A 16536-nucleotide genomic window follows, 5' to 3' on the forward strand; every position below is an offset into this window, starting at 1 on the left:
GCGACATCTTGGTGTACCTAGGATTTTCACGAATATTGTTCACCAAATGAGGATCAAGAACAGTAAAGGACCTTAGCATTAGGCGGACAACGTCGTGATCCGTCCATCGCGTGCTTCCGTAGCTCCTTATTTTGTTGATAAGGGTCTTGAGCCGGTTGTATGTTTGAGTTGGCTCCTCGCCCCTTATCATTGCGAACCGTCCAAGTTCGCCCTCCACCAACTCCATCTTGGTGAGTAAGGTGACATCATTCCCCTCATGAGAGATCTTGAGGGTGTCCCAGATCTACTTGGCATTGTCCAAGCCGCTCACCTTATGGTACTCGTCCCTGCATAAAGAGGCTAGCAACACAGTAGTAGCTTGTGCATTTTTATGAATCTGTTCATTAATAAACATGGGACTATCCGTACTATCAAAGTGCATTCCACTTTCTACAATCTCCCATATGCTAGGATGGAGAGAGAACAAGTGACTACGCATTTTGTGACTCCAAAATCCGTAGTCCTCTCCATCAAAATGAGGAGGTTTACCAAGTGGAATAGATAATAAATGAGCATTAGTACTTTGAGGAATACGAGAGTAATCAAAAGAAAAGTTCGAATTAACCGGTTTCTTTCTCTCGTATTCGTTGTGGTCGTCGTCCTTTTGGGAGGAAGTAGACTCATCGCTGTCGTAGTAGATGATCTCCTTGATGCGTCTTGTCTTCTTCTTCTTCCCATCTTTGCGTCTATGGCCCGAGCCCGAGTCGTTGGACTTGTCATCCCTTGGCTCGTTGACGAAGGACTCCTTCTCCTTGTCGTTGATCACGATTCCCTTCCCTTTAGGATCCATCGTTTCGGGCGGTTAGTCCCTTTGTGAAGAGAACGGCTCCGATACCAATTGAGAGCACCTAGAGGGGGGGTGATTAGGTGATCCTGTGAAACTTAAACTTATAGCCACAAAAACTTGTTAAGTGTTAGCACAATAATTGCCAAGTGGCTAGAGAGGAGTCACAACAAAACATAATACCACAAGAGATCAAACACAGAGATGACACATTGGTTTATCCCGTGGTTCGGCCAAGACCAACGCTTGCCTACTCCACGTTGTGGCGTCCCAATGGACGAGGGTTGCAATCAACCCCTCTCAAGTGGTCCAAAGACCAACTTGAATACCACGGTGTTTTGCTTTGCCTTTCAATATCCCGTTTGCGAGGAATCTCCACAACTTGGAGCCTCTCGCCCTTACACTTAAGATTCACAAAGAAATACGGAGTAAGGGAGAACTAGCAACGCACACAAGACTCAAAATCAGAGCAACCACACACACACAAGTTGCAACAAGAGCTCGCAACACAACTCAATGAGTTCACAACTCAACAAGAGCTCTAGATGCTATCACAATGAACCAAATGCGTGGAATCGATGTCTTGGTGCTTAGGAGTGTTGTCGGAATGCTTGATATCCTCCTCCATGCGCCTAGGGGTCCCTTTTATAGCCCCAAGGCAGCTAGGAGCCGTTGAGAACAAATCTAGAAAGTCATCCTTGCCTTCTGTCGTCGGGCGCACCGGACAGTCCGGTGCACACCGGACACTGTCCGGTGCCCGATTTCCTTCCTTAAACAGTGCAGTCGGCCGTTGCAGATCTGGGAGCCGTTGGCGCACCGGACATGTCCGGTGCACACCGGACAGTCCGGTGCCCCCTTCCGACCGTTGGCTCGGCCACGTGTCCCGCGCAGATCGCGCGGCCGACCGTTGGCCCGGCCGACCGTTGGCTCACCGGACAGTCCGGTGCACACCGGACAGTCCGGTGAATTTTAGCCGTACGTCGCCAGTCAATTCCTGAGAGCGGCCAGTTCGCCCGAGGCAGCCTGGCGCACCGGACACTGTCCGGTGCACCAGACCGAAACAGCCTTTTGGCTGTACACAGCCAGCTCTTCTCTTTTCCTCTTCTTCTTGTTTCTCATACTTAGACAAGTATATTAGTACACAAAACCAATGTACTAAGACTTAGAAACATACCTTTGCTCTAGATTTGCACTTTGTTCATCCATGAGCATAGATTCACATTTAAGCACTTGTGTTGGCACTCAATCACCAAAATACTTAGAAATGGCCCAAGGGCACATTTCCCTTTCAGTTTAGGCATTAGGTTTTTGCTTGTTTCCTCGCTTAGCATGATGGTGCAAATCGTGGAGCACCGCATCGAGACTTTGACGGATTTCCTGGTGGAGGAAGAAGTTGTTTCTTCCACGCCACAGGTTCCCATCCGCCCAGTGCCGGGCACTACTGTTGTGCACACTGCACGGCAGCATACAACTGCGTAGGCATCCCGGACTCCGTCGAGGGCGGCTCCGGGAGCATTGTCAGCAGCCAGGGAGTTGCTGCGTCACCCTCCAAGATCCACGGCCTCACCGGGGGCCATGAAGCAGTGGCGGGACGACGTCGATCGACTGCTCGGCATGGCGCATTCTACCTCGACTAGATCAAGGCCACGATCATCCCGGCGCCAGCATGAGGTGTCAGCGTCTGTGCGCTCACCCTCAGTGAGGGGTGCACAAACCAACGACCTCCGGACAGAACTCAACCGCAGGCGTGCGGGAGAGGACGCCCGGGTCTCCTTGGAAAGGGCGCGCGAGCGCCGCCAAAACATCAAGGGTCGCAACCTCGATCAAGACTTCACTGCGGTAGCACCGCAGGCCCCAATGGGCGCCCGGTCCTAAGCGGGTGTCCCCTTGGCCGGCGTGGGCTGCACCGCTCTCGCGGATCATCTCCGTGCGGCGTCATGGCCACCTAAGTTCTGGCCGCACCTGCCGGAGAAATACGACGGTACGTCAAACCCGTCGGAATTCCTGCAGGTGTACGTCACCGCTATCACTGCAGCAGGTGGAAACACCGCTGTGATGGCAACATATTTTCATGTCGCCTTGTCTGGACCTGTCCGGACCTGGCTCATGAACCTCGCCCCAGGTTCAATCTACTCTTGGGAAGAGCTCTGCACGTGGTTCGTTGCAAACTTCGCCAGTGCTTACCAGCAGCACGGTGTGGAGGCCCACCTCCATGCGGTAAGGCAGGAGCCCGGGGAGACTCTCCGGACGTTCATCTCTCGCTTCACCAAGGTGCGAGGTACTATACCTCGCATTTTTGATGCTTCTATCATCACGACCTTCTGTCAGAGAGTACGTGATGAGAAAATGTTGGAGAAGTTGGCCACGCATGACGTGGAAACTATCCCCACACTTTTCACTCTGGCCGACAAATGCGCCAGAGCCACCGAGGGCCGTGCATGGCACTCGGCCCCACAAACCGAGGATGCCCAATCGGGTGGCTCGGGTGCCGTCCCCCGGGACGGTAAGAAGAAAAAGAAGAAGGACCGTGACTACTAGAAGCCGCGGTCCACTGCTCTAGTCGTTGCAGCTGAGAGCACCTAGAGGGGGGGGTGAATAGGTGATCCTGTAAAAATCAAATGCTTGTAACCACAAAACTTGGTTAAGTGTTAGCACAATGGAATCAAGTGGCTAAGTACCGAGCTCTTGTGAAACACAATAGTCACAAGGAAAACAAGCACAAGAGACACGGTGATTTATCCCGTGGTTCGGCCAAGTATAACACTTGCCTACTCCACGTTGTGGCGTCCCAATGGACGAGGGTTGCACTCAACCCCTCTCAAGTGATCCAATGATCGACTTGAATACCATGATGTTTTTCTTTCTTATACGCTTTCCCGTTTGCGAGGAATCTCCACAACTTGGAGCCTCTCGCCCTTACAATTGATGATCACAAAGAAGCATAGAAGTAAGGGTGGGAAGAGCAACACACACAAGACTCAAAGCACAAGCACAATCACGCACACAAAGCCACAACTTGAGCTCACAACACAACTCGAGGAGTTCTCTACTCAAATGGTGCTCAAGTCACTATCTCAAAGAATCGAATGCGCAAGAATGGAGTCTTGGTGCTTAGAGATGATCAAAGAATGCTTGAGTACTCCTCCATGCGCCTAGGGGTCCCTTTTATAGCCCCAAGGCAGCTAGGAGCCGTTGGAGGCAATCTGGGAAGGCAATTCTTGCCTTCGGTCGGGTGGCGCATCGGACAGTCCGGTGCACCACCGGACATCAACTGTTCATTGTCCGGTGCGGATCTCCTTCCTAAAATGGCACAGCTGACCGTTGCAGAATTGTAGCCGTTGGCGCACAGGACACTGTCCGGTGCACACCGGACAGTCCGGTGCCCCCTGCCGGCTGTTGGAGCGGGCCACGCGTCGCCCGCGGATTTGGCGGCCGACCATTGCGCTGGCGGCCGTTGGCTCACCGGACAGTCCGGTGAATTATAGTCGTACACCGCCGATGAATTCCCGAGAGTGTCCAGTTCGCTAGAGCCCAGCCTGGCGCACCGGACACTGTCTGGTGCCCCACCGGATAGTCCGGTGCACCCAGACTGCTGAGTCTTGGCTGCTCCAGCCAAGTCTTTTCCTTTTTCTCTTTTCTCTGATTCTAGCACTTAGACAAATATATAAGTACACAAAAACAAATGTACTAAGTCTAGAACCATACCTTCTTGTTGATTTGCACTTCATCCATCATTTGACATATAATTACTTACTTAATATGTGTTGGGCACTTAATCACCAAAATATACTAGAAATGGCCCAAGGGCACATTTCCCTTTCAACAGCCGCGACCGGGGGCTGGGGCGATCGCAACAAACGCCCACGGCCGCAGAGGGGTAACAGCGGCTCATGCCATGTGCACCCTAACGGTCGCCACAGCGCCGAGGAGTGTTGCGAGATCATTAACCTCGCAAAACACGTCAGCGAGCGACGCGAGCAGTCTTTCAAGGACGACTCCCCACCTCGTTGCCGACCTGGCAAAGAAAAGGTCAACGATGGCGAGGTGGTCGCGGCTAAACGGGACCTCGGGTATCAGTCACCCGAGGGGGACCTGAAGGATGTCTTTGCTGGAGGCTCCTACTCCGGTGGGGACAACTAGATGGACCCCTAGAGGGACCCCGCGCTCCCCGGTCTACGGGGCCGAAGCCTGCCTTCCCCCGGAAACCCTCCTGGACTCCCTATGGGTCCAGGCCTCCGACAAGTCCATGCAGAAATGGCTACAACACGAGGACGAGGACTCTCTCATCAAACGCATATGGGAACCCAGGGTCGGGACCTAGCCCTACGACAAGTACCAAACCAAGAAGGGCTTCGCGACGCTCCCCGGCTAGGAAGGACCCTTCAAGGTGATGGGAATACGCCGACCCGGGGGTAACTATCTTGCTATGACTGAGGGAGTACCTCTTCCTGGCCACTGGAGCATCTCTGTAAGTTCTATCTATAGAAGCAAATTTGAGGGATCGAATTTTTCTCCCTTTTGTAACTAGGTAACGCATACGTGCACGCCAACCCGGTGAGGTCCGCCCTCATAAGCCCGGACTGTTGGTCTGCACCCATGCACGACAAGTTATAAAGAAAAGATTTACCCCCTCAGATGTGCCTCTATGATAATTTACCCTACTGCTCCATGGTCTTACCTTGCAGTTTTCCAGATATTGTTTTATCTAACCCACCCAAACAGTTCCCTTTCCATCAGATATAATGACATCCGAATTGAACAGCCAGGCTTGCAGTTTAGGACCTCTCTACGAAAGCAGGAGGGCCTGACAGCCTAGGGGCCGTTTCTAAAGAACGGAAGCCCGTTCCATGGGGTGGTCCGGAGCCTGTGTGGCCTCTTAGCCTGGTTCCGTACCCGAAAGCCTGCACACTCCACCACTCCGTGACGGGTACCCTAGTATTTGGAGCTATAAGTCCTGTGGGTCCGATAACCTGGGGTCCGGAACTAGAGAATGGGCACTTGTCTCCTGGGGTGGTCCGGAGCCCGTGTAGCCGCTCAGCCAGGTCCCGTACCGTGGACCTGCACGCTCCACCACTCTGCTATGGGTGTCCTAGTACCTAGAACCACCATCCAGGTGGTCCGGACGCACAACTTGAACTCCCAGACTTGACCCTACAGGTCCCGAGCATGTATCAAAGGATGGCTAGTGTCAGATGGCGGGTCCTGTGGGTGTGCTACTAATACTCCCTAGTTGAAGCTGTGTGTGAAAGGGAATTAGGCTTACACCTATTTCCTAATTGATTTTGGTGGTTGAATTGCCCAACACAAATAATTGGACTAACTAGTTTGCTCTAGTCTATAAGTTCTACAGGTGCCAAAGGTTCACAATGAGTCAATAAAAAGACCAAGAATGGGTTCGAACAAAGTGAGCAAGGGACAACTGAAGTGTGCCCTGGTCTGGCGCACCGGACTGTCCGGTGTGCCAACGAACAGTGTCCGGTGCACCAGGGGACTTCAAGCTGAACTTCACACCTTCGGGAATTTTCAGAGACGCTTCGCTATAATTCACCGGACTGTCCGGTGCATCACCGGACAGTGTCCGGTGCCCCAAGGGAGAGCGACTCTGAACTCGCCAGCTTCGGGAATCCGCTCCGCTATAATTCACCGGACAGTGTCCGGTGCACACCGGACTGTCCTGTGTGACAGCGGAGCAACGGCTATTTCGTGCGCAACGGTCGACAGCAACGCATTAAATGCGCGCTTGCGCGCGCAGAGGAGCAGAGCACGCGTGGGTGGCACACCGGACAGTCTACAGGACTTGTCCGGTGCGCCACCGGACAACCAGGCGGGCCCACAAGACAGAACTCCAATGGTTGGAACCCAACGACCAGGTGACGTGGCTGGCGCACCAGACAGTGTCCGGTGGCGCACCGGACTGTCCGGTGCGCCATGCGACAGCAGCCTCCACCAAACGACTAGTTTGGTGGTTGGGGCTATAAATACCCCAACCACCCCCACATTCAAGTCATCCAAGTTTTCCACCTTCCAACTACATTACAAGAGCTAGCATTCAATACAAGACACACCAAAGAGATCAAATCCTCTCCCAACCCCACACAAAGCTTTAGTGATTAGTGAGAGAGATTTGTTGTGTTCATTTGAGCTCTTGCGCTTGGATTGTTTCTTTTTCTCATTCTTTCTTGCGATCATCTCAATTGTAATCAAGGCAAGAGACACCAATTGTGTGGTGGTCCTTGCGGGAAGTTTGGTTCCCAATTGATTGAGAAGAGAAGCTCACTCGGTCCGAGGGACCGTTTGAGAGAGGGAAAGGGTTGAAAGAGACCCGGTCTTTGTGACCACCTCAACGGGGAGTAGGTTTGCGAAAACCGAACCTCGCTAAAACAAATCCTTGTGTCTCACTCTTTATTCGCTTGCGATTTGCTTTCACGCCCTCTCTCGGACTCGCTTACATTTCTAAAGCTAACCCGGCTTGTAGTTGTGATTAAGTTTGTAAATTTCAGATTCGCCCTATTCACCCCCCTCTAGGCGACTTTCAATTGGTATCAGAGCCCGGTGCTTCATTAGAGCCTAACCGCTCGAAGTGATGTCGTGAGATCGCGCCAAGAAGGACATGGAGACCGGCGACAAGCCCACTACAAGCCACGGGAAAGCTTCATCGGAAGAGTCCCGCAACAAGGGAAAGGGGAAGGAGAAGAAATCCTCTTCCCACAAGTCGCATCGGAGTGGCGACAAGAAAAAGAAGATGAGGAAGGTGGTCTACTACGAGACCGATACTTCATCACCTTCTACCTTCGGCTCCGACGCGTCGTCCATTACTTCTAAGCGCCATGAGCGCAAGAAGTTTAGTAAGACCCCCCTACGCTATCCTCGCATTCCTAAACATACGCCTTTACTTTCCGTCCCATTAGGCAAACCACCAACGTTTGATGGTGAAGATTATGCTAGGTGGAGTGATTTGATGCGATTTCATCTAACCTCACTCCACAAAAGTATATGGGATGTTGTTGAGTTTGGTGTACAGGTACCATCCGTAGGGGATGAAGATTATGATGAGGACGAAGTGGCCCAAATACAACACTTCAACTCCCAAGCCACAACTATACTCCTCGCCTCTCTAAGTCGAGAGGAGTATAATAAGGTGCAAGGGTTGAAAAGTGCTAAGGAGATTTGGGACACGCTAAAGACCGCGCACGAAGGAGACGAGGTGACCAAAATCACCAAGAGGGAAACGATCGAGGGGGAGCTCGGTCGCTTCTGACTTCGCCAAGGGGAGGAGCCACAAGACATGTACAATCGGCTCAAGACCTTGGTGAACCAAGTGCGCAACCTCGGGAGCAAAAAATGGGATGACCACGAAATGGTTAAGGTTATTCTAAGATCACTTGTTTTCCTTAACCCCACTCAAGTTCAATTAATTCGTGGCAATCCTAGATATACACTAATGACTCCCGAGGAAGTAATCGGGAATTTTGTGAGCTTTGAGTTGATGATCAAAGGCTCAAAGAAGATCAACGAGCTTGATGGCCCCTCCACGTCCGAAGCACAACCGGTCGCATTCAAGGCGACGGAGGAGAAGAAGGAGGAGTCTACATCAAGTAGACAACCAATCGACGCCTCAAAGCTCGACAATGAGGAGATGGCGCTCATCATCAAGAGCTTCCGTCAAATCCTCAAACAAAGGAGGGGGAAGGATTACAAGCCCCGCTCCAAGAAAGTGTGCTACAAATGTGGTAAGCCCAGTCATTTTATTGCAAAATGTCCATTATCTAGTGATAGTGACAGGGGCGACGACAAGAAGGGGAGAAGAAAGGAGAAGAAGAGATACTACAAGAAGAAGGGCGGCGATGCCCATGTTTGCCGAGAGTGGGACTCCGACGAGAGCACCACCGACTCCTCCGACGAGGATGCCGCAAACATCGCCGTCACCAAGGGTCTTCTCTTCCCCAACGTCGGCCACAAGTGCCTCATGGCAAAGGACGGCAAAAGGAAGAAGGTAAAATCAAGATCCTCCACTAAATATGAAACCTCTAGTGATGAGGATAATGCTAGCAATGAGGAGGATAACCTACACATTCTTTTTGCCAACCTAAACATGCAACAAAAGGAAAAAATAAACGAATTAATAAGTGCTATTCATGAGAAGGATGATCTCTTGGACACCCAAGAGGACTTCCTTATTAAAGAAAATAAGAAGCATGTTAAGGTTAAAAATGCTTATGCTCTAGAAGTAGAAAAATGTGAAAAACTATCTAGTGAGCTAAGCACTTGCCATGAGACTATTGACAACCTTAGAAATGAAAATTCTAGTTTAATTGCTAAGGTTGATTCAAATGCTTGTGATGTTTCAATTCCCAATCTTAAAAATGATAATGTTGATTTGCTTGCTAAGATTGAAGAATTGAATATTTCTCTTGCTAGCCTTATGATTGAAAATGATAATTTGCTTGCTAAGGCTAAAGAATTAGATGTTTGCAATGCTTCCATTTCCGACCTTAGAAGTAAAAATGATATATTGCATGCTAAGGTTGTAGAATTAAAATCTTGCAAACCCTCTACATCTACCGTTGAACATACTTCTATTTGTACTAGATGTAGAGATATTAACATTGATGCTATTCATGATCACATGGCTTTAATTAAACAACAAAATGATCATATAGCTAAATTAGATGCTAAAATTGCCGAGCATGACTTAGAAAATGAAAAGTTTAAATTTGCTAGAAGCATGCTCTATAGTGGGAGACGCCCTGGCATCAAGAATGGCATTGGCTTCCAAAGGGGAGACAACGTCAAACTTAATGCCCCTCCTAAAAGATTGTCTAATTTTGTTAAGGGCAAGGCTCCCATGCCTCAGGATAACGAGGGCTACATTTTGTACCCTGCTAGTTATCCCGAGAGCAAAATTAGGAGAATTCATTCTAGGAAATCTCACTCTGGCCCAAATCATGCTTTTATGTATAAGGGTGAGACATCTAGCTCTAGGCAATCAACCCATGCTAAATTGCCTAAGAAGAAAACTCCTAGTGCATCAAATAATCATAACATTTCATTTAAAACCTTTGATGCATCTTATGTCTTAACTAACAAATCCGGCAAGATAGTTGCCAAATATGTTGGGGGCAAGCACAAGGGATCAAAAACTTGTGTTTGGGTACCCAAAGTTCTTGTGTCTAATGCCAAAGGACCCAAAACCATTTGGGTACCTAAAGTCAAGAACTAAACTTGTTTTGTAGGTTTATGCATCCGGGGGCTCAAGTTTGATAATCGACAGCGGGTGCACAAACCACATGACATGGGAGAAGAAGATGTTCTCCTCCTACGAGAAAAACCAAGATCCCCAACGAGCTATCACATTCGGGGATGGAAACCAAGGTTTGGTCAAAGGATTGGGTAAAATTGCTATATCACCTGACCATTCCATTTCCAATGTTTTTCTTGTAGATTCTTTAGATTACAATTTGCTTTTCGTTTCTCAATTATGTCAAATGGGCTACAACTGTCTATTTACTAATGTAGGTGTCACTGTCTTTAGAAGAAGTGATGATTCAATAGCATTTAAGAGAGTGTTAGAGGGTCAGCTATACTTGGTAGATTTTGATAGAGCTGAACTCGACACTTGCTTAATTGCTAAGACTAACATGGGTTGGCTCTGGCACCGCCGACTAGCCCATGTTGGGATGAAGAATCTTCATAAGCTTCTAAAGGGAGAGCACATTTTAGGATTAACAAATGTTCATTTTGAGAAAGACAGGATTTGTAGCGCATGCCAAGCAGGGAAGCAAGTTGGAGTCCATCATCCACATAAGAACATCATGACGACTGACAGGCCGCTCGAGCTCCTACACATGGATCTATTCGGCCCGATTGCTTACATAAGCATCGGCGGGAGTAAGTACTGTCTAGTTATTATGGATGATTATTCTCACTTCACTTGGGTGTTCTTTTTGCAGGAAAAATCTCATACCCAAGAGACCTTAAAAGGATTCTTGAGACGGGCTCAAAACAAGTTCGGATTAAGGATCAAGAAAATTAGAAGCGACAACGGGACGGAGTTCAAGAACTCTCAAATTGAAGGCTTCCTTGAGGAGGAGGGCATCAAGCATGAGTTCTCTTCTCCCTACACCCCACAACAAAATGGTGTAGTGGAGAGGAAGAATAGAACTCTATGGACATGCCAAGAACCATGCTTGATGAGTACAAGATTTCGGATCGGTTTTGGGCCGAGGCGGTCAACACCGCTTGCTACGCCATCAACCGGTTATATTTACACCGAATCCTCAAGAAGACATCATACGAACTCCTAACCGGTAAAAAGCCCAATATTTCATATTTTAGAGTCTTTGGTAGCAAATGCTTTATTCTTGTTAAAAGAGGAAGAAAATCTAAATTTGCTCCTAAGACTGTAGAAGGCTTTTTACTAGGATATGATTCAAACACAAGGGCATATAGAGTCTTTAACAAGTCCTCTGGACAAGTTGAAGTTTCTTGTGACGTTGTGTTTGATGAGACTAACGGCTCTCAAGTAGAGCAAGTTGATCTTGATGAGATAGGTGATGAAGAGGCCCCATGCATCGCGCTAAGGAACATGTCCATTGGATATGTGTGTCCTAAAGAATCTGAAGAGCCTCCAAATGCACAAGATCAACCATCCTCCTCCACACAAGCATCTTCACCAACTCAAAATGAGGTTGAGGCTCAATTTGATGAAGGAGAAGATCAAAGAGATGAGCCACCTCAAGATGACGACAATGATCAAGGGGGAGATACAAATGATTAAAACAAGGAGGATGAAGAACCAAGACCGCCACACCCAAGAGTCCACCAAGCAATCCAACGAGATCACCCTGTCGACACCATCCTCGGCAACATTCATAAGGGGGTAACCACTAGATCTTGTGTTGCACATTTTTGTGAGCATTACTCTTTTGTCTCCTCTATTGAGCCACACAGGATAGAGGAAGCACTACAAGATTCGGATTGGGTGGTGGCGATGCAAGAGGAGCTCAACAACTTCACCAGGAATGAGGTATGGCATTTGGTTCCACGTCCTAACCAAAATGTTGTAGGAACCAAATGGGTGTTCCGCAACAAGCAAGACGAACATGGTGTGGTGACAAGGAACAAAGCCCGACTTGTGGCCAAGGGTTATTCACAAGTCGAAGGTTTGGTTTTCGGTGAAACCTATGCACCCGTAGCTAGGCTTGAATCAATACGAATATTATTAGCCTATGCTACTTACCATGGCTTCAAGCTTTACCAAATGGACGTGAAGAGTGCTTTCCTCAATGGACCAATCAAAGAAGAGGTCTATGTTGAGCAACCTCCCGGCTTTGAAGACAGTGAGTACCCTAACCATGTCTATAAGCTCTCTAAGGCGCTTTATGGGCTCAAGCAAGCCCCAAGAGCATGGTATGAATGCCTAAGAGATTTCCTTATTGCTAATGGCTTCAAAGTCGGAAAGGCCGATTCTACTCTATTCACTAAAACTCTTGACAATGATTTGTTTGTATGCCAAATTTATGTTGATGATATTATTTTTGGGTCTACTAACGAATCTACATGTGAAGAATTTAGTAGGATTATGACACAAAAATTTGAGATGTCGATGATGGGGGAGTTGAAGTATTTCTTAGGATTTCAAGTGAAGCAACTCCAAGAGAGCACCTTCATTAGCCAAACGAAGTATACTCAAGACATTCTAAACAAGTTTGGGATGAAGAATGCCAAGCCCATCAAGACACCCATGGGAACCAATGGGCATCTCGACCTCGACACAGAAGGTAAATCCGTAGATCAAAAGGTATATCGGTCGATGATAGGACCACTACTCTATTTATGTGCATCTCGACCGGACATTATGCTTTCCGTATGCATGTGTGCAAGACTCCAAGCCGACCCTAAGGAAGCTCACCTTACGGCCGTAAAACGAATCTTGAGATATTTAGTTCATACTCTTAAGTTTGGGCTTTGGTACTCTCGGGGATCCACATTTGACTTAATTGGTTATTCTGATGCCGATTGGGCGGGTTGTAAGATTAATAGAAAGAGCACATCGGGGACTTGCCGGTTCTTGGGAAGATCCTTGGTGTCTTGGGCTTCAAAGAAGCAAAATTATGTAACTCTTTCTACCGCCGAGGCCGAGTACATTGCCGCAGGCCATTGTTGCGCGCAACTACTTTGGATGAGGCAAACCCTTAGGGACTACGGTTACAAATTAACCAAAGTTCCTCTTCTATGTGATAATGAGAGTGCAATCCGCATGGCCGATAATCCCATTGAGCATAGCCGCACTAAACACATAGCCATTCGGTATCATTTTCTAAGAGATCACCAACAAAAGGGAGATATCGAGATTGCATATATTAACACTAAAGATCAATTAGCCGATATCTTTACAAGCCACTAGATGAACAAACTTTTAACAAACTTAGGCATGAGCTAAATATTCTTGATTCTAGAAATTTCTTTTGATGTATTGCATACATAGCTCATGAATATACCTTTGGTCTTGTCTCTTTTATATACTATGACTAATGTGTTTTCAAGTGAATTTCAAACCAAGTCATAGGTGTATTGAAAGGGAATTGGAGTCTTCGGCGAAGACAAAGGCTTCCACTCCACTCCATAACTCATCCTTCGTCGTCGCTCCGAGCAACTCTCCGTCTTTGGTATAATCTTCACTCATATGTTTTATTTGCCAAAGGGAAGGAAGTAGTTAAAAGGGCTCTAATGATTCCGTTTTTGGCGATTTATGCCAAAGGGGGAGAGAGCATGAGCCCAAAGCAAAAGGACCGCACCACCACCAATTTTAAAAATTTTAGTCTTTCAATTTGGTTTTAAAAAATATATATTCAAATTGGCATCTTATTTGTGATATAATTTCAAATTGGTATACCCTCTTCAAAATTAACATCAAAACCCTCTTGAACACTAAGAGGAGGATTTTATCAAAGGGGAGTTTTTGTTTTAGTCAAAGGGAAAAGCATTTGAAACAGGGGGAGAAAATTTTAAATCTGGAAAATGTTTCTCAAACTTTTATTCATTTACCTTTGACTATTTGCAAAAGAACTTTGAAGAGAATTTACAAAAGAATTTGCAAAAACAAAACAAGTGGTGCAAGCGTGGTCCAAAATGTTAAAAATAAAGAAACAATCCATGCGTATCTTATGAGTATTTATATTGGCTCAATTCTAAGTAACCTTTGCACTTACAATTATGCAAACTAGTTCAATTATGCACTTCTATATTTGCTTTGGTTTGTGTTGGCATCAATCACCAAAAAGGGGGGGATTGAAAGGGAATTAGGCTTACACCTATTTCCTAATTGATTTTGGTGGTTGAATTGCCCAACACAAATAATTGGAATAACTAGTTTGCTCTAGTCTATAAGTTCTACAGGTGCCAAAGGTTCACAATGAGTCAATAAAAAGACCAAGAATGGGTTCAAACAAAGTGAGCAAGGGACAACCGAAGTGTGCCCTGGTCTGGCGCACCGGACTGTCCGGTGTGCCACCGGACAGTGTCCGGTGCACCACCGGACAGTGTCCGGTGCACCAGGGGACTTCAAGCTGAACTTCACACCTTTGGGAATTTTTAGAGACGCTTCGCTATAATTCACCGGACTGTCCGGTGCCCCAAGGGAGAGCGACTCTGAACTCGCCAGCTTCGGGAATCCGCTCCGCTATAATTCACCGGACTGTCCGGTGTGACAGCGGAGCAACGGCTACTTCGCGCGCAACGGTCGACTGCAACGCATTAAATGCGCGCCTGCGCGCGCAAAGGAGCAGAGCACGCGCGGGTGGCACACCGGACAGTCTACAGGACTTGTCCGGTGCGCCACCGGACAGCCAGGCGGGCCCACAAGACAGAACTCCAACGGTCGGAACCCAACGGCCAGGTGACGTGGCTGGCGCACCGGACTGTCCGGTATGCCATGCGACAGCAGCCTCCACCAAACGGCTAGTTTGGTGGTTGGGGCTATAAATACCCCAACCACCCCCACATTCAAGTCATCCAAGTTTTCCACCTTCCAACTACATTACAAGAGCTAGCGTTCAATACAAGACACACCAAAGAGATCAAATCCTCTCCCAACCCCACACAAAGCTTTAGTGATTAGTGAGAGAGATTTGTTGTGTTCATTTGAGCTCTTGCGCTTGGATTGCTTCTTTTTCTCATTCTTTCTTGCGATCATCTCAATTGTAATCAAGGCAAGAGACACCAATTGTGTGGTGGTCCTTGCGGGAAGTTTGGTTCCCAATTGATTGAGAAGAGAAGGTCACTCGGTCCGAGGGACCGTTTGAGAGAGGGAAAGGGTTGAAAGAGACCTGGTCTTTGTGACCACCTCAACGGGGAGTAGGTTTGCGAAAACCGAACCTCGGTAAAACAAATCCTTGTGTCTCACTCTTTATTCGCTTGCGATTTGCTTTCACGCCCTCTCTCGGGCTCGCTTACATTTCTAACGCTAACCCGGCTTGTAGTTGTGATTAAGTTTGTAAATTTCAGATTCGCCCTATTCACCCCCCTCTCTAGGCGACTTTCAGTGTGCAGGCCCAGGTCCCAGTCGAGGCTACCTCCTAGGGGCCATCGCCAACTCTTTCTTAGGTATGCTGGTTTGCAGCCTCGACAAATCGAGCCTACATCCCAGGGGGGTCACTACCAAGGAGGAATCAGTTACACCACACACAACAGGGACAAGGGGTACATAGATAAGTGCTAATACTGCTTGATAAATAGTACTCAAAAGTACCTTACAAAAAAGGGTAGTATTACATCTGCTTTCAAGCGGAGCCCTAGCTCCATTTCTAATCTGCAGGAATGGACTACTCTACACCAGTAGGGCCGCAAGCGGCTCGCCAGCGGAGGCGACCACCTCAGCACCGACGGCAGCGACCACCTCCGCACTGAGCGGCTCGCCATCGGAGGCAACCACCTCTGCAACGGGCAGCCTCACCAGCGGCGAAGATGGGATCGGCAGAGCCAACCCGCTGGGGAGTTTGAGAACACAAACCCTTCGGCAGAGAGGTCGCCAAGAGGAGAGACACCAGCACAAGTCCTCCTGGCAAATACTGAGACACCCCATCCAAGCAGGCGATATACCATCTCGAGCACTCACTCAGTCTGGGCACGCTCGGGATGAAGCCACAAGGCCATGGTAAACTATGGCAACACAAAGCAGAAACCTTGAAGGCAAAGGGGCGCAGAGAGCTCGAAGGCGAAAGGGCACCGTGAGTGGGAGAGAAGCAAGACATGGTTGCTACTCGAGGGATGAACCCCTTTTTAAAGGCAGATTTCCCCACTCATGCCCTGAAGCGTCACGGGCAAAGTCTCCCCCGATGCGCACCAGGGTTCCCATCCTATGACACGGGGGCCAGGCCCCACATGTCATACAAGCTGGCCTGAAGCGCGAAGAAGGCGAACCGCCGCACAAGGAGCGTGCAACTGCCCCACGGTTGTGTGCCCCTTCATCTTCGTCGCAACCAACGGTCAATAAGGCGGACCGCCGCACAAGGAGCGTGCAACCGCCCCGCGGTTGTGCGTCCCTTCATCTTCGCCGCAACCAGCGGTTAAGAAGGCGAACCACCGAGCAAGAAACGTGCAACCGCCCCGCGGTTGTGCGCCCCCTCGGCTTCGCTACAACCAGCGGTCCAACATGGGGGCCCAGGCCCACATGTGATGCACCCGGTGCGCTGGTTTCTGGGTGCAGAAAAGTC

The sequence above is a fragment of the Zea mays genome, chromosome 6, assembly GCF_902167145.1.
Source record: "Zea mays cultivar B73 chromosome 6, Zm-B73-REFERENCE-NAM-5.0, whole genome shotgun sequence".
Lineage (NCBI taxonomy): Eukaryota > Viridiplantae > Streptophyta > Magnoliopsida > Poales > Poaceae > Zea > Zea mays.